The sequence below is a fragment of the Astatotilapia calliptera genome, chromosome 23 (assembly GCF_964374335.1).
Source record: "Astatotilapia calliptera chromosome 23, fAstCal68.1, whole genome shotgun sequence".
Classification (NCBI taxonomy): Eukaryota; Metazoa; Chordata; class Actinopteri; order Cichliformes; family Cichlidae; genus Astatotilapia; species Astatotilapia calliptera.
The window spans coordinates 29,747,501-29,770,583 of record NC_137443.1 but is presented as its reverse complement, the minus strand read 5'-3'; the positions used below and the strand labels follow the sequence as shown (position 1 = coordinate 29,770,583).

The 23,083-nt window shown below is 41.6% G+C and overlaps 2 long non-coding RNA genes across 2 annotated transcripts; one reads left to right on the top strand and one right to left on the bottom strand.

Moving 5' to 3' along the window:
- Window positions 1-3,601: 3,601 nt before the first annotated feature.
- Window positions 3,602-3,962, bottom strand: LOC145424528 (uncharacterized). The gene is made up of 2 exons (XR_013905613.1): window positions 3,801-3,962; window positions 3,602-3,708 (listed from the first exon to the last, which is right to left on the bottom strand). It is a non-coding gene; the product is annotated as an uncharacterized LOC145424528 (long non-coding RNA).
- A 10,151-nt stretch (window positions 3,963-14,113) lies between these two features.
- Window positions 14,114-14,818, top strand: LOC113016651 (uncharacterized). The gene is made up of 3 exons (XR_003271281.2): window positions 14,114-14,239; window positions 14,317-14,495; window positions 14,574-14,818. It is a non-coding gene; the product is annotated as an uncharacterized LOC113016651 (long non-coding RNA).
- Window positions 14,819-23,083: the final 8,265 nt, after the last annotated feature.

Sequence of the window (23,083 nt, the reverse complement as noted above, 5' to 3'; positions counted from 1 at the left end):
TAAGCAGATAAAAGTGTGGCCAGAAGGGTCTTCAGAGGCTTTACAGGACTGCTTCAACACCACAGACTGGAACATGTTTAAGCAGGCTGCCACCTATAACAACACCACTGACCTCCAGGAGTACGCAGAGACTGTTACTGCCTACATCAACAAGTGTATTGAGGATGTAACAGTCACAAAAACCATAACTGTCCGGGCCAATCAAAAACCATGGATGACAGGAGAGGTCTACAGGCTGCTGAAAGCTCGGAATGTTGCCTTCAGAGTTGGAGACGAGGCAAGCCTGAGGACAGCTAGGGCCAACCTTTCCCGTGGCATCAGAGAGGCTAAGAGACAGTACTCCAGGAAAATATCTCATCACTTCAAAGACAGCAGAGACTCACGGAGCCTGTGGCGAGGCATTCAGACCATCACAGATTACAAGCCCCCACCACAGACCTGTGATAGCACTATCCCCCTGCTGAACGAGCTGAACACTTTCTTTGCTCGCTTTGAAGTCCAAAACAGCACCACTGCACAGAAGACCCCACCCCCTCCTGGTGACCAGGTGATGACTCTGTCCCCGGACAGCGTGAGGAGATCCCTCAGCAGGATCAATGCACGTAAAGCTCCGGGTCCTGACAACATTCCTGGTCGTGTACTGAGAGACTGTGCAGTGGAACTCACTGATGTCTTCACAGACATCTTCAACATATCACTCATCCAGGCTGTCGTCCCCACATGTTTTAAAGCCACCACAATCATTTCGGTTCCAAAAAAGTCATCTCCCTCCTGCTTTAATGACTACCATCCTGTTGCACTTACTCCCATCCTGATGAAGTGCTTCGAACGACTAGTCATGCAACACATCAAGACTGTCCTGCCCCCTCCCTGGATCCCTTCCAGTTTGCGTATCGGCCCAACCGCTCAACCGATGATGCCATCTCCACTGCACTCCACTCGGCACTCACACACCTGGACAAAAATGACTCATATGTTCGAATGCTGTTCATAGATTTCAGTTCAGCATTCAACACCATAATCCCCCAACAGCTCACTCAAAAACTGGTCCAGCTGGGGCTCAACACCTCACTGTGCAACTGGCTGTTGGATTTCCTCACCGGAAGACCTCAAGCAGTACGGGTCGGCAGTAATACATCCAGCACCATCATTTTAAACACGGGGGCCCCGCAGGGATGTGTGCTGAGCCCCCTCCTCTTCACTCTGCTGACCCATGACTGCACTCCATCATACAGCTCCAACCTCTTCATCAAGTTTGCGGACGACACAACGGTGGTGGGTCTCATTAGCAACAGGGATGAGACCGACTACAGAAGTGAGGTGAGACGCCTGGCCACGTGGTGTGCTGACAACAATCTCTCTCTGAATGTGGAGAAGACGAAGGAGATTGTTGTGGACTTCAGGAGAATGCACACCCAACATGCTCCTCTGACCATTGACGGAGCGTCTGTGGAGAGAGTGAGCAGCACCAAGTTCTTGGGTGTGCACATCACAGAGGATCTCTCCTGGACGTACAACACCACAGCACTGGCCAAGAAATCACAGCAGCGTCTCTTCTTTCTCCGCAAACTAAGAAGAGCAGGAGCACCAGCCCCCATCATGTACACTTTCTACAGAGGCACCATCGAGAGCATCCTGTCGAGCTGCATCACTGTGTGGTTTGGAACCTGCAATGCGTCCTGTCATAGAACCCTCCAACGCATAGTGAGAGCTGCAGAGAGGATCATTGGTGTCTCTCTCCCCTCCCTCCAGGACATTTACAGCACCCGTCTCACTAAAAAAGCCCTTTGCATAGCGGCTGATCCCACGCACCCAATGCAAAGCTTCTTCAAGCTGCTGCCGTCGGGGAGGAGACTGCGGAGTCTCCGGGCCAGGACCAGCAGACTGAAGGACAGCTTCATCCATCAGGCTGTCAGGAAGCTTAACTCCCTCCCGATTCTGCCCCCTCTCCCCTCTCTCCTCCACGGTCCTACTGAACTCTGTCACACACACACACACACACACACACTCTCTAACTCACTCACTGGCCTGCACCAGTTACCAGTCACTTTGTGGAGCATTGGACTGCCACTACCTCATAAGACTTTGTTGTTACACTATCTCTTACCGTACATTACCAAATCTCCATTTGCACTATTTGCCCATTTGCACTACTCTGCCTGGTTTGCACTCAATGTCATTTACTCATTATATTGTATATTGTATAGCTTTCTTGTTATATGTAAAAATTGTATTGTATTTATTTATTTAAATTTTACTTTTTAATTATTTTACTTGCATTTTTAATCACTCTTATATTTAAATGTTCATTTGCTATTTTATCTAGGGATTGAGAGTAACGTAGTTTCTATTCTCTGTATGTCCTGTACATGTGGCAGAATTGACAATAAAGCTGACTTTGACTTTGACTTTGACAAAGCTACAGTTGCATCTGTACATGAAAATAAAGCTTGGACATGAACTCATCTTCATTGTGCTGTAAAGGGTTTCGGGGAAAAGTGTCTTCACAACATGACATTTTACATCAGTGACTATTGCAGCAGACTGCTTTTTTCCTCATGTCAGAGTATATGTCATCTTGATTGTGACAGTTTGACAACTGTTACCACTTCGACGCATTACATATCCCGCTTTTAACACTTTGGTACTGAGTTGTCAGCATCATTTCACTCCGTGTCTGAGTGTCACAAAGCCCACGGGGTGTCGAGATATAGTGCGCAGCAGTTAGTATTGAGGTGGTTGCCTGCAGCCCATCTGCTTACAGCAACCCCTCCATCACCAGCCACACAGCTCGCTACTGCTGGCGAAGTAAGTAAACAGCCTCACCCTCACCAGGACTCCTACCGTATCTCTTGGCCTGTATGGGTTGAATGATTTCAGAGGTGCAGTGATGTGCAGGCCCATCAATACAGAGTGTGGACAGCTAACAGTACTGTGCTGGCAGGATGCTTTAAACAGGCTTAGATGGACTGGTGATCTGGCAGCCTTGTTAAGTCCCTCTGTTCCTTTTTCAGCACATGGAAGTCCTTCTGAGGAGAGCGCATACTCCACTGCACTCTTATTTTGTATTCGGGTGCTGCACTCGTTGCCAAAGGACATTTTCCACATTGGGAAGCGTTGGGCATACATGTGTAATTCCGCTCCAACATTCAAAAAAACATCTCAACAGATTCCCATCACAGTGGCTACCACTGTGGAAGACCATCTGTGCTGGCTGAGGAAATTTATAAGGATGCCTAATGGTAGACCATCAAAATCTTGCATGGTTCGCTGCATCTTGGCCACAGAGCTCCTTCACCTTTTTCCAAAGTCAAATTCAAGCACTTTTAAAGCATTTTCAAGGTTGTCAAGCAAAATACTGCTTTGATAAAAACAAATATTTGCATATATCGATTCTCAAAATGATGATTCTGCTTCACATTTAATCAGAAGTCTAACTGAGTTATCAACAACCAAATTTACATCACACACAATTACTAGACAAGTAGTCAAGACATTGTTTATTTAAAATGTTACGGGAGGTCTGTTAAGAGAGCCTCCGTGCAAAAAGAATAGGAATTCTAGTAGGGACCAGCAACAAACCACCACGCACACACTGCAATGGGTTACACAAAATTTATTTGTTCTTCCTCTAGGCAAACTACCGGCTGAAGACAACCCCGGCCAGGGATCCAAAGCCCAAAGACCACCGCGGTCCGAGTTCTTCGCCTAGTTACAAACAGGGGAGAGAGGGTCACTGCACGAACACGCAACCAACACGTATCAATCCTGCAGCTCCCTAAAACAGGTTTGCCACCCACCTTTTCAGGCTTTAACTTTGTTCGAGGCTGGGTCTCTACATTACCTCCCGGCAGTTAAACTTCCCCGAGCTGGTCCAGTTCTTCTTATCGGGGCGCAGGAGGTCTCCAGTCTAGTGCTCGTTTTCCTCTTTTCCAACACGTCCCTTTTTTTCCAGCACGTCCTCTCTTTCCCAGCACGTCCTCTCACAGCTCCATAGGAATACGTCCTCCTTTCCACGTCCTCCGTTTCGTTAAAAGCAAAAACCAGGCCAGGCTAAAAAAAAATCCTTTCTATTAAAAATGCGCACACTTTGTCCTGGATCTCCGGGGCTCTCCTTCTTCACCGAGGTCCTACTAAAAAAACAACAACCACACTTCCTGCTTCCTCTCCCCTTTATAAAGAGGAACTCCAATCAGCCACTCCCTGTATTCAACTCCGCCTCACTGGCAGCTGGGCTAGAGTAAAATCTCCCCTCCCACACAGGTGCAACAACCGTAAATAAACACAAAAACATGCAATTAATCCAAAACAAACTCAAAAACAAAACCAACAAAACTTAGGGGGGGGGGGGGGGGGGGGTTTCTCTCCGTCCTTTCCCACCATGCTATACTCCGTAACAAAAAGGTGAAAAATAGAGCAATCTTTAAGACAGTCAGCTTGAAATGGAGGCTGGTTATGTTTTTCATAGTGTTTGAATGGATGCGTACAAGCATGTTATAACAATTCATTAACATTTTCAACTACAACTACAAGGTCAAGAAACGTCAACGCAATAATTTATTCAGTTGAAAGTGGCAAAAACCCTTATAACTCAGAAACTGTGAGTCTTATAAGTGTGGTGGGTTTTTTCAACATATAGAAAGAATCACATAAAGAGAATATCACATCACACTTGACCTCTGACCAAATTCAGCAGATTGATGTGAAGCTCAAAATGATAAATTTAAACAAAATACAACACTGTTCCCTTAAAAGTCAATACTGCCCACAGAGTGAGCTGCCTTGATGGAGGTCTGCGCTCTAGGAGTGCTTCTTGTTTTTCATTAAAAATATGCAAAATGTGCAAATCAGAGCAAATCAACCAGAGTCAGCATCATAGGACCCTGTTCTGGCTCTGCATACTGCTCATCTTGTTGAACGGCCCTTGAACAAATCATCAATAACACTTTGTGACAATAACAATCAGGGAAGTTAACAAAATCACAATAACCTGAAATAATGTTTTAAGTGCAGTTTATGTCATCTAGTTAAAAACACTCCAAACACAAAATACCACAAAGTGAAGGTTAAGCAAAAAGGTGGTTTTTAAGTTTTCCCCACCACTTCCATTATATTGCATGTTTATACTATAATATTTCAAGTATAAATGCCCCTAGTCTAAAACAAGTCTACAATTAGAAACAATAGAGTAGATTCAGGATTATCAGTTCCTAAAACTGCCAGGTCACCATCTGCAGAATTGTTTCGTTTTCTTCTACAGCTCTTCAAATGAAATTGGACTTTGAGGTGAAGCACAGTTTTCCTTGTGAATCAGCTTTTTCATCACTGTGATCAGCAGGCGCGAGGAGGACCTTATTCTCTTCTATTCGCCTCTTTCAAGGTGTGTTATCTCCTCCATTTTACAGGGCCTCTGCTCATCTTACTTGATAAATGTGATACTTTTGCCGCCAGCAGCTGAAGAGAGGAGAAGACCTTTTGTGGGGGCTATGTTGAGAAGCCCTTCAACCATCGTGATCATGAATAACCTGTTGGGAAATCATCGAATGCTCTTTGATGGTCTCCACCAACACCTCCTTGTTGATTCTCTCAAGAGGACTGACTGTGTATAAGGATGAAGATGAGTTTTCCTACCTGCCACAGACAGAAAGGGGTTTGTTGGGTGAAAGTTCATCGTAGAATTTATCGAAACTTACATTTTTCTTAACTTCAAGTTCTCAGGGGAATCTGGTGCTGCCATCAGGTCATAGTCACAGAACTGTAAACACCCTCCGAAAGGAGACCCAGAACAGAGGTGAGTTTTGAGGCGCTAATCTCTTTGTGTTTCCCGAAGAGCGCAATCTCTTCAGGAAACAAAGCCTGAGTTTCTGCCCAAACTTTACCTTCCGCCTCACCACATCTTCATGTGATTCCCTAGGGCTTAAACTTTTGACTTTCACCAGGTCATCATAGCAAACTTGTAGAATTACTGTGGGAGGTGTATATGAGGGTAAAAGTCTTTAGTTGACTTCTTAGCTTCCTTATTCCCCTGCATAAAAATCCACTTGTTGAGTATAAAGTCAAATTTGTTTGTTGGCCAGTCATATTCCTGCTTTTTGTGTTGGATTAGATCCACAACTGATTTTATGGTGCCAGCGGCAATCCTAGATAAACCTGGATTCCCCCTGGTACTCCACTGGCTGCTTCCACCATACTGACTATCGTTATACTGCCTGTTGCTGACATGAATGTGGATGTGCTGTTTTAAGCATTGCTTATCTATTGGAAAATACAAGCAACTTTTCTCATCAGATCTCTTTCCCCCTGTAAATAACACTAAACACTGTTTCAGTATCTAAATAATGTGCAGATATTCAGCTAAAGGTGAGTCTTCTTCCCTGATATCTCCGTCTCCAGCCACACATCTGCATAAAAGGCTGATTTTATTATGTTGAACCTACAGTTGTGTTCCAAAACCTCAGCACGGGTGATCGGTGCATGACTGTTATGACATTTCCACTAAACAGAGTGGCTCCAGGCCTGTAAAAGGGGTAAGGTCATGTTGCAGTGAATGAAACAGTCAATCCCTGATATTATGCCCCCCTGCCACATGCAATAACTTTCTCAAAACCTCAAATAATTCTGAGGGTCATTATTAAAAAGCAGACACTGATCTCTGTGCTACAGACACCAAATGTCAGTGGATATTGTGCTCATGTAAAGTTATTTCTGCCCATGGACAATGTTCATCATTTAAGCCGCCTCCTGAGATCGCAGTGTCTTTTACTGTATGTGATGGCTTGACATTTCCAAGCCATGGCCCCGGCATAAAACGATTACTTTAACCAAGCTTACTTTTGTGAAAATGAAATATAAAACAATATGCTTTCCCTTCAGCAAAAACACATCAACAACTGAAATTTAAAATGCCAAAAAGTGGTGGAGAGCAGCAGATAAGAGATTACAGTTAATTTTCCATTTTGGTTCACAGTACATAAACAGGATTTTACTTTGATTTTTTGGGAAACATTTCCAAGCCTCAACTATTCTGGTATACTAGTGGCATTAATATAAATATGAAAAAAACTCACAGGCACTTTTAGCTGACTATGTCAATTACCTAAAGCTTTTTACGAACGCATTCAACTTTGCCTCTACAGACTCGTAAAAAAAACGAAGAAAAAAAAAAACATAACAATGGATGCGCTTGCCAAGTAGTCATCACATTATAGTCCTCTCCAACGGCAATGACTCTGGCTTTCTGAAAACACACCTACGTCCTCGTGTCGCTATTTCAAAGTCAATCGTTGGTTTAACGCATTTTTTTGTTAATGCATCACACAGGAGGGGGAAAGGTGTCTATGTGAAAGTAGGCCATTCGGAAGACTGATGGATTGCATTATGCCAAACGGGCCATTATGAGGGGGCTGTGGATCATAAACAAATGACATAACGATCACGGGGTGCTGTAGGAGTGGAGGGGAAGATGGGTATTCTATCTGGCTACATTAAATGCAGCACTTAACATGTTCTGTTACGATAAATCAAAAAAGCTGCTGAAGGGAGGCCAAGCCGGTCCACTACTTGTGTTCTTAAACATCAAACAGTCCATCTGAGCTGCCTCTGTATCACCATTTTGCTGTATTTTTCTTGCAAACATGCAAAAAAACCCGTCTTCTTCTATCTTGTTCTCTGTCTTTGTAGCAGCAGTTAAAAAGCGTCAGAGCAGCTCGGTCATTCAGGGAGGGGGGTCTCTGTGATCTATGTTGATGACACTGACTTGCAAGCACCTACAGTCCCACAAACTCCATTTGGAGTGACCTTAGTCATAACCCGGTTTCACACCGCTGGCTCCAATAGATACCATCATTTATCATAAAGGATCCTCAAATTGGCCTTCTGACAGTGACTTCCACATCACAGATTAGTAAATCAACAACTACATACATACGGAAATATACAAATAGCTGTAATTTTCCGTGAGGATGGAGGCACTATTAATCATAATAATGGGTCGTGCCAAGGTGACAGAGTTGTTAAAGGAACCTTTCCATTATCTAAAGGTTCAGCACTTTTCACCAGGTGTCTTTCAGCACAAAGGAAACATCCAGGCAACTAGTTTAGTCTCAGTCATTTAGCCTCATGGTCACTCCAGAGCAAATATGAGATGGGAACCCTACTGATACCTACCAACTATTTTATTTAAAAATAGGAAAAATCACATTCCAAGTATAGTGGCATATGAAGGTGGCAGACCAAAATAAAATGAGCTGCTGAGTTGGTAGAAACCGAACTATGTAGAAGACTGGATGGATAGATTTATGCAAATATTAAGAGTAGCTCACTTTGGGGATATTCTCAGTTTCTGTGCTATTATGAAGTCTACGTTGCTTTAAATGATTTGTTTTTGACTGTGCAGTATTAGCATAATGTCTCAATCTACTTGAATTTTAGAGCACTTAATTCCTTTAATTTAAATGGTCTATTCATTCTAAAATGTGTCTTGTTTTGGTGCTCAAGTAAAAGTCGAGCTCAAGAGAATCCAATATGTACCAAACCTGGGAACGCACAAGAAAACAATCGATATGTCTGTTCCACCACATCCCAAAGTTGCTCTACTGGATTTAAATTTGGTGACTGTGGAGGCCATTTGAGTACAGTGAACTCAATGCCATGGTCAAGACATCAGTTTGAGATGATTTGAGCTTTGTGAGATGTTGTGTTATACTGCTGGAAGTAAACATCAGAATATGGGTACACTGTGCTCAGGAAGGTGTGGGCATGGTAAGCAACAATAGGCTGTGGTGTTTAAATGGTGCTCAGTTGATACTAAAGGACCAAACTATATCAAGAAAATATCTCCCGCACCATTACACCACCAACAACCTGAACCGTTGATATAAGGCAGGATGGAGCCATGATTTCGTGTTGTTTACACAATTCTGACTCTACTATCTGAGTGTTGCAGCAGAAACTGTGACTCATCAGACATGACAAATTGCCGTCAGTATGAACATGTGCCCCCCCTCCCCAAAAGGTCACAGGTCATGCATATCTCACGTACTTTCTTGAAACTGTGCTCACATGTAGATGCTCTGTTCCTAAATGGAAAAGTATGGAAATGGAAATGTGAATGTAGGAGTATGTCTATGTATATCTCATGTGTGTATAGAGTGGCTATTTGTGGGGTTGTATGTCTCTGTGTCTGATCATCTGTATCCCTCTATGTCTTTGTCTCTGCATCAGTGTATCTATTATTACATGCAAATCTTACAGATCTATGCTTATAAAGCTGTTGTCCATTGGCTAATTAGGCCAAAAGCCAAAAGTGTGTGTAAATATATATCCCATCACATCAAAGCATAAAGTTTACACACAAAACACTTTACAAACTCCACTAATATTGGGATTTAAGATGATAATCAGGCATCTGTTTAATGTCTCGTGTATTTTGTTATCTAATGAGTTTTCCATTAACATTAAACATTCCAGCCCGCACATGTAGGGAAGCTGCCCTCTGTGCCCAGAGAAGTCCATTCAGGATGAAAGCATCAATGAAATCAATGAAACATAAATGTATTATAAGTGGCATAAATTAATCAAGTGTAGCTAATTTTGCACAACATTTAATGAGCCTACTTGTGTCAGTTACACCTTATTTAGTTTATCACCTGTTAAGTGATTAATACGCTACACCTTCTTAAGCACCTTCCCCACTTTGAAGTGAGTCACGATGATGTTTGATTACACATTTCAAGCTTTTTTCAACTTGAAGTTTTGAACAACTTTTTTTAATCCGTCTCAGGGCCAAATGAGCAAACTGGAGGCAGACGCAATCAACAGGCATTAAGTAGACAACCTTTCTTCTTGGTTTTCAAAGTGAAGTTGTGTTGAGAAATAGTCAAACCTCACCGCTTTTAGGTTTGTTTACCGCACTTGAGATGATCTCTGCTCTTTAATCTACACTCGCCGGCCAGCCCCACGGTCGAGAATACGTCAATCAAAACTACAGCTAGGGGTGCCGGACATATCAATCCGCAACAATATCGTGATAGCGCAGAGCTTTATATCCCTTGTGGAAATGGTTGAGCAAATTCAATTTAATCCAAATGAGTTCAATTATTATTTCATGCAGTGTAATTTGAGAAAATATAATATAGAGTCATCATTAATATACTGTAGCTCAACATTCAAGTCCTGAATGAGTTTCTAAAATCAGTCATGGCTGAAATTTAAGCCATTTTGAAGTTTCACAAAGGTTTCACTGTGGCCTTTTGGGCCTTTCCTCAAAGTCCCCCACTGCAAAGCAACGGAAAGAGTCTGAATTTATTCATTCATTCTCTTTGTTTTCCTACAGCCACAGCCAATCGCTGCTTGTAACCCTGTTAGAAGAGCGCTGCACTGCACATCGGAAATATGAATTCAGCTGCCAGTTGCCTACATTTGGTGCCAATATCTAATATTTCTCTCCAACTTCCCAACACAAGTTTCACTGTTTCTCTCAAATTGTCTCTTATTGGCAGCACGGTGAAGTCTACTGAAACGCAAACTAATTAAATTGTGATTTATGAGTTAGAAAGTCTCAGAGGCAGAGTGACCCGTGTTCCATCTATTCAACAGCAGGAAAACTGAGGAATACATTACTTGGTTTAAAAGCAGGACTAATTTACTATAACGTCATTAGACAGCTAAATTACTGGAGAAATGTGTAAAGAGAGCATATTTCTTTATTTATGAGGGGAGCTGGGGGTCACATGATCAGCAGCGGGCTTGACTGTGGAATCGGCTCCATTTAGAAATCGTTTGATTCAGGTGAGGTGAACAGGAATCAATAGCAATGTTCTCGCTTACAAAAGCGCAGCCTCGATATGCCAGCGCTCAACACGCTGCCCTGGAGGAGAAGTCTGAAACACTGCAGCTGTGTTTATGTGCGCGTGTGACAAAGAGACTAATAAAGAAAAACATTTTTTGCCTTTTCCTGTATCATTTCATGTTCATGAGATAGGTGCCTTACAAGCAATTACTTCAGCTGTCAACTGTTCTTTTGAGTGAACCCAAAAGTTGGAAAGGTCAAGCTGAGTCTGTGTTTGTTCCAAAGGTGTATCGCAGACAACGCTCACATTACAATACAGTTTTGCATATAACTTTACAGACATTCACATTATCTGCATACTTGGCTGATTTTTACATACTTCCTGAGAAAAAAAAAGGTTCAGATGCAAAATATGGCAACATTTTGATCCATCAAAGGTCCTCCTTACAAATCAGGAAATCCACAAGTAATTATGAAGAAACAAAGTTTAATTGATCAACAACAACACTCACTCCATGTTCAGACAAGAGTGTTACCACATCAGCCTTATTTATCAAAAAATGATGTCTATGCCATTTATGTGCATGCATATAATAATTATATACTGTCATAACATGCCTTGCATGGTGGACTTACATCACCCTCCACTGTAATGAACAGTGCCTTGCAACCTCTTGCCCTATGACAGATGGAATAGACTCCAGCTCTTTGTAGCCCTGAACCAGATAAACAGAAGAAAATGGTTTAAAAAACAGAATAATAGACAAAAAAAATTCAAGCTACCAAGTTTCTCATAGAAGACAGAACAGGAAGGACAGGCCAGGGTAAAACTGTGAATACTGACACAATTTAAACATTTTAACTGTTTTTCTAGTGTGAGCACATCTTAAACAGGTGTCATAAAAACACCCATTCAGTGTAAAACTGTTTGCCAGGTGCCTTTTCATAGTTCTTCCTATTTTTCCCATGCAACTTTACAGATTTAGCTATGAGGGCAGCCAGACTGGGCCTGAACACAACCTGTGGAGACACAGACAAAAGAATAAAGCTAAGCCTGCTGCTCTGCTACCTGTTGGGTTCACTGTGTGCTGCAGACCAGACAAGAAAAGTCTGATAAAACTTACTGGCGTGATTCATTGTAGAAGGCGGAAGACTCAGGGTTTTGCAGTCTATTTTAACGTGTCTAAATTAATGAGGCATGCCTTTCAAGGTTGTTTAAAAAATAGCTCTTCTTATCAAGAACTTTGGCTTTGAAGTGAATGCAATTTTAAGCAGAATGTGTTTTATAAACTTAGTGTCTTATAATTACATATTTCTACACTGTTCGCATAGTGGACTTGTATTTTGAAGACATTTAATTCTATAACAATGAGAAATACAATGCCATGCCTCTTGCAATGCAGTGTAAGTAATGTTTTTAGACAAGCTTTAATAAATGTGAAAGTATCCCTCATGTTTTCATCCATTTCTAACAAAACGTGCAGCTGACTGTGGTTAAAAGTGCTACACCCATCATCCTCCTTCTGGGTATCGTGAGGAATACAACTGGGCAGTGTCCAATTTTTTCAAGTTACGCAAATGTATAGAAGAGTGCTTCTAAAATTACATTTAAATACCAGTTACAATCAGGTCCACACTTTAAAAAAAAAACTTGGATAAAAAACCTTTCAATTCATTTGATAAACAAATTGTCAGTGTGGATATCCTATGATTTGATTGAAATTGCTGTTGCATCAGATTGCCAATTACGACAAGTGTGTGATTACACCGATCGCTTTCAAAATGACCATCCCTGAATGTGCTGTCACTCTCGCACATTTAATTAAACCAATCAGAGAGTAATGTTCGCCTCTCAACTAGCCATCACACAAACACAGAGCCTCTCTTTCAATTGGCCATGCGCCTTTTATTGGACACATAACACATTACTGTGGGTAAAGTTTTATCTGAATACCTATTTCAAGCCAACTTTGGAATAGAGAATAAACACTAAAGAGTACTTTGAAAAGTAACCTTTTGTTTTTAGGCTTTTTTTGTTAAATTTGTGGTGATGAGTGGGGAAAAAATGGCACGATTAAGAAGTTCACTCACTCTGCTCATTACGGTGAATAGAAGACCATTGTGTTTAAAGAACATTTGGTTTCTTGTTGTGCTTTAAATGTTTTAAATGACTGTGTTAACTGACTGACTGTGACTAGCAAGTTTCAAACTGTCACAGATCTGTGTGATGGCGAGTGGAGAGAGGGAAACAAAAGATCAGAACAGCGTGCAGAAAAATCAATTATCTCTGGAAGAAGAGCATAGTGGTAAAAGCACAAATGGAGCTTCCACTTCATGTTTTATCACCTTTTCTCTGGACATTGTTTTAATTCATTTATTTTATGAAAATAACACAAACTGTGAAAACACACATTAAACATCTGTTGGTTATTCATCCCATATTTGTAGTGGCAGGTTTTGCTTCTTTATTTATTTGTTTATTAATTCAATTGTTTGTTTTTTAATTTAAATCTTAAATGCCATTGTTAGCCAAATGGTTGATGTGCAACTGTTGTTTCTTGGCTAGATGTTAAGTTAATGTCACGATTGTCAGTAGATGAAGGATGTGGACCCAAACGCAAGCACTGATGACAGTGTAGTTGTGAGAGAGTTTATTAATAAAGGAAGACAAAATACAAACCAAAGCAGAGCATGGCAGGGAACTAAACTAACAAAACCTAAACTGGGAACAGCTACAAAATAAAAATACAAAAAACAAAAACCATGTGACTAGAAACTTGAAAACCTGAGATGTTGAACCTGGAACATGGAGAGACACATGGAGAAATACAGGGGATGACACACAGAAATCGGAAGACTAAGAACTTCAACAGTAAAAAAAAAACCCAAACCAAGAACTGATCAATCACGACAAAATCAAAGTTCAATAGTAATACAGAGAACAAAACACTGGGTCACAGGCCCAGGACCGTGACAGTTAACCATTAAAACAATATTAAGACAACAACTATAAAGTACATAATGTGAGATTAGATATATCTGTTCACCATCACATTAATGTACATATTTATTCAGCCAATCACAGTCAAGAGGACCTGCTGAAGTTTAAAATGAGCACCACAATGGAGAAGAAAGGTGATTGAAGTGACTGTGAACATGGCGTGGTTGTTGGTCTGTGTATTTCAGAGGCTGCTAATCTACAACACTTTCCCACACAGCCATCACTAGGGTTTAGGTAGGTAACTAGGTAACTCAAATAACCACTCTTTGCAACTAAGGTATGTGTCATGGTCTGGGTGAGTGCCTGTGTTTTTCCATAGAGCTGGCAGTTCCACCTCTGGGAGGAGCCACCTCGTTCCTGCATGTTTTCCACACCAGCTGGTAACAAAGCTGTCAGTATTTAGGTCCAGCGTTCTCAGCCATTCTTCGCCAGATCTTCAGCTAACCCTAGTTAGTGTAGGCTGTCACAGCTTTGCAAAACTTATAGAAAAGCTACTTTAACTTACTTTGTGCTTTTTCTTTCTCAGCTACTCACCAGACTGCTATGTTCCACCTCTGAAAATAATCCTCACCTCAGGATGCTGGACTTCTCGACAACTTCACAGCTACAGTTCTTGCTCTTTTCACTTGCCTGCCTGCCTCCCTGCCGCAGTAATTGGAACCACTTGGACCCAACCACTCCACGCTGTTTCTCCACCTGTGGCAAGTAAGCACCAACATCAGACTCTGTTCATGCCTGCCGCATTTCCTTGGACAACTTCTGAATCTGCCTCTCTCATTCCAGTGACTCTGACCTCCTTGGTTCCCACCTGACTTTCCCTTTGCCTCACATCACGGGAGCCCAGTCAGAGCAATGCTCTAATTATTCACGTTGTCTGCCTAGCTCCAGTTTTGCTTAGTGTTGTTTAGTATTTCCCGTTCTTGTCATAGCTCACGTTGACTTCATTATTCATTATTCATTCTTCTAGTTAAAAATCACTCATTGTATTGTCTCACTGCGCTGTAAATAAATATTGTTTCACACATTTATCCACACCTCCATCTGAATTCAGCACTTGAGTCCTTTTCCTCTGATTTGGCTGTTTGCCATGACAGCATGCAGAAGAGCATGCAAGCAGCAGAAGACCACACCAGGTTGTACTCCTAAGAACAAGTTGTGCAAATTCAGAAGCAGAAAACTGGAAAAACATTACCTCGTCTCAAGAGTCTCCATTTCTGCTGCGACATTCAGGTGGTGGGGTCATAATTTCATGTAGACAACAAAATTCGGACTTTTTTTTTTTTCTCAGAATTCTGGAAAGGAAGGAAAAAAATAATTTTTTTTTTTTTTCCAGTGGCCCTAATCCTCTTCCGTAGATTGACTACTTTTTCTTTTCACATATTTATCTATTGCTAATACTTGCTGTGTTGTCTCACTCACGGTAACTATCACGTAATTTCTTCTTCATCTTCAGCGATTTTAATGGCAACACATTTAATTAGAGTAGGTAGTTGTACTGCCCTCTAGTGGAAGAGAATGTAATTGTTCTCCCCTTTACTCACGCCGTTACTTAGAGTACTAATCAGGTGGAACCAGATAATCTTCCACAGCACACCTGATCATTTCTCACAGCACACCTATGTGCTGCTGCACAATAGTTAATAATAATAATAATGGATTGGATTTATATAGTGCTTTTCAAGGCACCCAAAGCGCTTTACAATGCCACTCACACACTGGTGGAGACAAGCTACGGTTGTAGCCACAGCTGCCCTGGGGCAGACTGACAGAAGCGAGGCTGCCATATCGCGCCATCGGCCCCTCTGGCCGACACCAGTAGGGTAAAGTGTCTTGCCCAAGGACACAGCGACCAGGACAGAGAGCCCGGGCATCGAACCGGCAACCTTCCGGTTACAGATACGCTTCCCAACCCCCTGAGCCACGGTCGCCCCAATAGTTGGGAAACACTGATATAGACAACGAGAGCAAGTGGTTCCAGCACCTTCCTGATGCTGTGCAATGAAGAACTGAAGCAGTTTGAAAGGCAAAAGAGGGTCCAAATCAGCAGTGTGACGGTCTACCTTAGAGTGTCTGGTGAGTATATATTGCACAGCACCAAAGCCCTGCAATAGCCCAGGTTTGGGGATTTATTTCCTAGCCAGAAGGCGTTTGAGATTTTGAGATTACACTTCTGTTTTCTGAAGTGTAAAGCCTGTTGTTGATTCTGGGTGTGGTCCAGAAACACAATTTAAAGTTTAATGTTCTCTTCAAGCGAACTGGTGTATTCCCCTGTGTGTGCATCAGATGTGAAAACCATCCAGTCCACAGACTGAAAGCTGAATAATGGCTCTAGTTAAATGAGCTATCCTTAAGCTTTCTGGGTGCCACTTATCAGAGGTGTTGGTGCGGTCTGCAAGGGATACAAAATCTCTGCTTATTATTCAAAAGAAAGAAAATATTTAAAGGTAAAGATCTGTTAACAAAACAGAGTTCATTTAAAGGGGTTTTGATTTAGATTTTATCCTCTATGATGACTTATGATGATATATGTTCTGAGTGTGTGGTGAGAAATGGACCCACATGGAGGATGTGGATTCTCCAGATGGCAGAGAGTTTTGTTGACAAGAAACAGAAACAAAAAGCGCTCCACAGAACCGGCAGGATAAACCGTCTAATCCAAGCAGACAAAAGAAATGACTGAACTCAAGAAACTAAACTGAGATCAAAGGAAGCAAAAGAAAAAGGACACAAAACCTTGAAGGAACATGAGAGTGATGATGAATTATTTGACACTGCTGACCAGCAAGTGGAGAAATGTGAGGTATAAACACAGGTGAACGGTATTTCCCCAGACAAATCAGCCTTTATTGTTGATAATAATCATATTGACAGTTTACATTGTTATTTCTGACCTGTTAGCAGTTACTTTTGAGATTAAGATCTTTAAATACAGAAAACACACAACAGCGTCTGGTTACTGACTGGTCTTTAGGCCTATGTGAACAAGGCCTTACATGCTGTTTCCTCATAAATAACATTTATGAGATATATATATATATATATATATATATATATAAAAATTCAATTCTGGGGGACCATTCTGACGAGTACTTCTGGTCTTAAGCATATTCAACTCATGCGCACTTTTAGTAGAAAGACTTTCATGTGAATGAATGTCTTTTGAACTGTCAGACTCAGCTGTTCACCATAAAATGGATTCACCCCACCTCCTAGCTTGATGATCCTGAATTTGTCCCAAATTAATGAACGTTTAATTTACATCATCAACACATCCTCAGCTTGGCACTGATGTGAGTTCCTTTGTGTGTCCCATCATTGGATTCCTCACCTGAACAGCATGTACCTCCATCTGCTACTCAACAGGAAATGCCTCTTCTTCAAAATAACCTCAGGTAAAAATCAGGACTAATATAACTCTCCTCGTTCACTCTTCCACCTACATGACCAGAGAGGAAGATGTGCTAGCACCAGACAAGAGAACGAGTCAAGTAAGAGGAGGCAGAAAGTGTCAAGTAAGAGCAAAATGTTCTCACTGCCTTCCCTCCATTGGAGTTCTGGTTAACACAGGAAATGGGCTTTTCAGATGGATCTTCTGCACTTCCATTTTCTGATTTAGATCAGATTCTTCCCGACAGGCGACTGCACAAATATTTTACCATGTTTTTTTCTAAGTGAATCTAGTAACAGGTGACTGGTACGTTCTCATTTCTCTGTCTGCTGCACTAAGCAGGTCGCTGTCCAACAAATGTCACTACAACTCTGTCCAGTGTGCAACAGTCACATAAGTGTGGCGACCTTTCTTTGCGCTTCTTCACAGAGGATTTACTCTGGGTTTGATCTACTTCTTTTATGTTTCCAAGAGGTTTGACTGAAAAGACTTTGATTCAAGAATTCCTTTTATAAATGTATTTGATTGGCAGTTTCAGAGTGCAGACCGATCAATAGGCCAACAACAGGTTTATGCAAACAAAACTGAGCTATGCAGATGTAAAGTGTGCAGCACAGGAACCCTTGGATACACACATAAAGACAATATGCAAATAAACAAGATTAATCAAAGGAAACACATTATCTGTTGTTGTTGGCACAGTAAAGTGAATATATGGTTTCTTTTAAATAATTAAATTCATGAAGATGCATGCTCTGTGAGGTCCCCGAAGTGAAGTATAAAGGCCTGCTTTCCACACAGGAAAACGTATATGTGAGTTGGACATAACCAGCAGCTCAACAGGGCAGATGTGACAAATTTCTTTCCCTCTAATCTGCTGACCCCTGGAGTTTATTTTCCACCTCCCGACTTAAATATTTCTTACGTAAGAAAAACATGAAAATATTGATCCACACAGAAGCGAGATTCAGTAATAAAACGTAATCTTTTATGCTTTTACCCACAAAATACATGAATCTTGTAACTGGATATTGTCTCTTTTTCAGCTGCTTGTACTTTTAGGTTATTTGATTCAAACCACATGCTGCCAGGTAAAGTATCAGAGAGACACAGAGAAAACATGTCAATATGGTTCAGCCTTGCTTGCTTTTTCTGGTTTTTAATAAAGATTTTGGGGCATAATTTTTGTTTTTTGTTGATATTTGCTTTTTCTTTTTTTCTTTGACAACAGAGAGCTGACTAGAATTGGGAGAAAAAAAATAATATAAGGTTTTTTTTATATACGTTTATTTTTACTTTTTGTTTTTTCAGATATAATGGCATTAATGCTACTGATGCTATTTCAACCCTCACTGATTAGAGCTGCTCAGAAATTCTGTTATTTGGAGTCTGGCAGACCGTTCCCTCAAAGTGCTAAATTCCTGAAGCTGTGCAAGGCCAAAAGTTTAATAGGATACGTGCTGTTTTGAAATAAATGTATGGTTTCTTTGTGTTGCTGTCAGATTATTAGAAAGTATTACATATGGTTAAATCTAACTCTAATGCTATTATCATGGTTCTTAAAATTTGACTAACTGATTGGTGTTCCGACTGGCTGAGCAATCTGCTTTAAATGACACAAAAGACTGACAAGTGGAAATGGTACGGTAGGTGATCATTCACATCTAGTGGAAATGTCATTATGGCAGTCACAGAATTAAAGGGAAAAAATAGAAATTAGTAGAAAAATTATTCTTCCCTTTCTTCCCCTAGCTGTTATAATAAAATTTACCATCTAGAATGCATGAAAAAAAAAAAAGATTTAAAAGGTTTAGTGGAGACTTAGCAGGATTAATGCTTTTATGTTGCAACATCAAACCACTCTGAAACCCTACAAAGCTATGGCTAGGCTAATATAAATAGGGTAATATGAATTCAGGTGTTCCAGTCACTTCCGTGCCACAGGTGTATAAAATCAAGCACCCAGGCATGCAGACTGCTTCTACAAACATTTGTGAAAGAATGGGTCACTCTCAGCAGCTCAGCGTATTCTGGTATGGTATTGTGATAGGAGGCTATGTGTGCAACAAGTCCAGTCGTGAAATTTCCTCACTACTAAATATTCCACAGTGAACTGTTAGTGGTATCATACCAAAGTGGAAGCGATTGGGAACGACAGCAACTCAGCCATGAAGTCATAGTCCACGTAAAATCACAGAGTGAGGTCAGAGGATTTTGAGGCTCATAGTGCACAGAGGTTGCCGATTTTTTGCAGAGTCAGTTGCTACAGATCTCTAAAGTTCATGTGACCTTGAGATTAGATCAGAACAGTGCATACAGAGCGTCATGGAATGTGTTTCCATGGAAACAGCTGCACCCAAGCCTTACATCACTAAGCACAATGCAAAGTGTCAGATGCAGTGGTGTAAAGCACGCCGCCAATGGACTCCAGGTGAATCACACTTCTTCGTCTGACAACCCAGTGGATGAGTGTGGGTTTTGCGGTTGCCATGAAGCTGTTTTAACTGTAAAGGGTGGGCCAACATCATACTAAACCCTATGGATTAAGAATTGGATGTCCCTGTTATGAGAAAAGCAGACCAGCCCTATCTAAGTTTGCCTTATGATGATTCTTTTTTGAAGTGTTAAAGTATTTGTTGTACAGGACAACATAAGCCCATATGAGGGATGGTTGGACTGATCCAAATACTGATAGTATCAATACCAGTGTTGATATTAGTATTGAATCATTACTGGGATGACAGGATCAATGCTTTAGTTTGTTTCTCTTCTCTTAGTTCAATAGGTTGCTCCAATTTCATCAAACAGTAGTTGTCTGTACAAACACCACTCTTCTCACACAAGCACACTTTTCTTCACCTCCTCTTCTTTGCTCTGCTGTGGTTTGTTGTCATGTGGTCACATTCAGACACAGGTAGGCTGCTGTGAGTGAGAAAGAGCAGCATCTCACCGAGATATTTTAGAGCTGTAAATATAGTCATGAATGTAGGAAGGAAATCTCTACTGTGGCCACAAAACCAGTTTTTGTAAACACTTGAAAACAAGAAGAAAACACTCTGTGTGGAGGAAAATCCCCCAAACAGACCCCCATCACAGAGACAGAGCCTGCTAACAGCCTGCTAATCTGGCGTCACCAGTGTTGGGACTAACGCGTTATTAAGTAACGCGTTACAGTAACTACGTTATTATTGTGGTAACGAGCACGGTAACTAGTTATTATGCCAAAATCAGGAACGCGTTACTCGTTACTGGGATTTAGATAGGGTCGTTACTCGTTACTTCGTGTGGTGGCTATCGCGGAGCTTCCACAGATTCAGTAACATTAGCAAGTGGTGGAGGCCAGCAGGTGGATGAGAGAAAGGGACGCAGAAGGAAAAGAGACCCGAGGCGGCCGCCGGTCCAAGTGTGAACTGAACCTCAGGTAAGAAGTTATGACCTGCAGTCTCTCTGGGTCAGATATGAACCAAGTTTAGGTGGAGTTTATTTTCGTTATTCTGACTTTTTCCGTACTGCGTGCTAGCTAGCATGACGGAGTTTCTATACAGCTGGGTGGGTGCTATGAAGTTAATGATGTTGAACTTTATTTTGTTCATAAGTTATTAGAGTTGCCAACCGTCCCGCCTGGTATTCAGAGAAAATATTACACGTTTCTTATTGAGGTGAAAAGGAACAGTTTGTCCCGTAATTCAGCTACAATGAAAAAGACACAAAGCTGGAGTTATTCTGTGTCTTTGCTGCACAGCTGCCTCTTCTTCTCTCATTCTCTCCCCCTCCCGCTCCCGTTTCTGCTTCAATCATGAAAACTGATCAATGATCAGCTGATCGGCTCTCTTGTTTGTTTATCGCTCACTTTGCGCCGAAAGAGGAAACCAGCAGCAGCAGCACGTTTAAGCTTGATCAGCTATTGTTAGAATTTATTTAATATTAATTTCTAGTATCAGCTGATGTTTACTGGAGCCACAGCTGTAAAAAAAAAAGCTGCTGGTCATGATATGGTTTGGTTATCTGGTGAGAGGGAAACATGAAGATGAAACCAGGAGATGTCCTTACTGAATCATCAGAGCTGAACAGGTGATGGAGAAACAGGTTTACCTTTTAGGTGACATGAATGAGTTGAAGGGAAGTTATGAACTGTTTCTGAGAGACAAATAACACCAGGATCCTTTTTTAGGTAGCTGACAGCTGGTAACTGTGCAGGTGCAGATCTAGCAAAGTGTTGCCAGGGGGGCATGTAGGGCATTAACAGGGAAAGGGGGGCACAAAGAAATACTTTTCTTTCTTATTCTCATTTAAAATGTCTAGCTTTTAAAAAATAATTATCTGAATCTTACAACAAACGATTGATAGATTGATGCATATATACCATCAGAACAGTGTACATCACTGTCACAACAGTGTTTATTTTCATTCAAAGGCTTTAAGATTTTTCCTATAATGGTGGGCCGGTCTCTAGTCAAAATGCCCGGGCCAATTTTCTGTCCCAGTCCAGCCCTGTATGCAGCTCATCTGCAGTCTGGTGTTGCCTACATCTTCCTATTCAGAAGGCAGAATTTCCGAGTTCTGAGTACAATCGAAAGCACCACGACTCCAGTTTTTGTGTTGGATGTAAAAGGCGCGCATGACGCTGTGACGTAGGCTAGAATCATGGCAGCAGTCAATGACGGTCCAGGCGTGGGATTTCTCTCATGGAAATATGCACATTATCTTTTCCTTTCTATTGGTAGGTGGCACAGTGCACTTGTGGCTGTCATGGTCCTGGGCCATGTTGGCCCAGTGTTCTTAGTTTTCTTGTATGTTTGTATTTTGTTCCCTGTTTAGGCTCTGTTTCCTGAGTTGCCCTGTTGTGTTGTTCCCTGAGTGCTTTCCCTTTGTGACTCTCACCCCCTGTGTGCCCCTCTGTGTATTCATGAGCCCTCGTCCCCTTTCGTGTTTATTCCGTGTCTCCCCTGCCCGTTATGTTGGTGTTCTCCCCGTGCTCTCTCTCCTCCTGTCTGAACCTCTGTACTTCCTGTTTCACCTCTACCGTCAGTGTTGTGTTCACTCCTGCCATGTCCCGTGATTATTATCAGTGTCACCTGTGTTCCCCGTGTGCTCCCACTTCCCTCATTACCCCTCTGTGTATTTATGTCTGCGTCTCCCTCAGTTCTGTGTCGCGTTCTCCCTCATGTTGTGTGTGTTCCTCCCTGTGTTTCTTGGCGAGCTTTGTATTTAGTTTTCCCAGTTTAGTTTTGTATTTCCTACGTTCTGCCTCTCCAGCATTAAAGCTGTAATTTTTGAGTTCAACCCCGTGTCTGTGAGTTTTGCATTTTGGGTCCTCCTCCTGCCTGCCACACAGCGATCCATGACAGTGGCAAGTAAGCAAGCTAGAAGACTGGCAAAGTTATGGAAGCAACACATTAACAAGAGAATTCTGAGTAAAACCAAAGTTACTTTCCCTAGTAACTAGTTACTTTGAAAGTAACGAGTAACTTGAAGTAACTGAGTTACTTTTGAGAGAAGTAACTAGTAATGTAACTAAGTTACTATTTTAAAGTAACTTACCCAACACTGGGCGTCACTCAGATAAGCTGCTGGCCTTCGTCCCTTTGTCACCTCCACGACGAGCCGCACGCTCTTCTCCTCCCCAACGGGTTCTCGGCACCAAGAATTGTTAAAGTTCGTTCGATTTGGGTAAGAGAAGAAAGCAGGCTGAGTCCGGGGTAGGTGTCAAAAATAGTGATCTTTTATTGTACACACTTTGCGCAGTCAGTGTGGGAAGACAATTTGCAATACAATCCTTCCTCGAATGGACCGTCCCGTATCCTTATATTGCCATGATGACATCACAGTTAGATCTTTACTGGAAATGATAACAATTCCCCACCTCTCAAAAAGTTCTCCTTATATGGACATCAACTGCTACTTT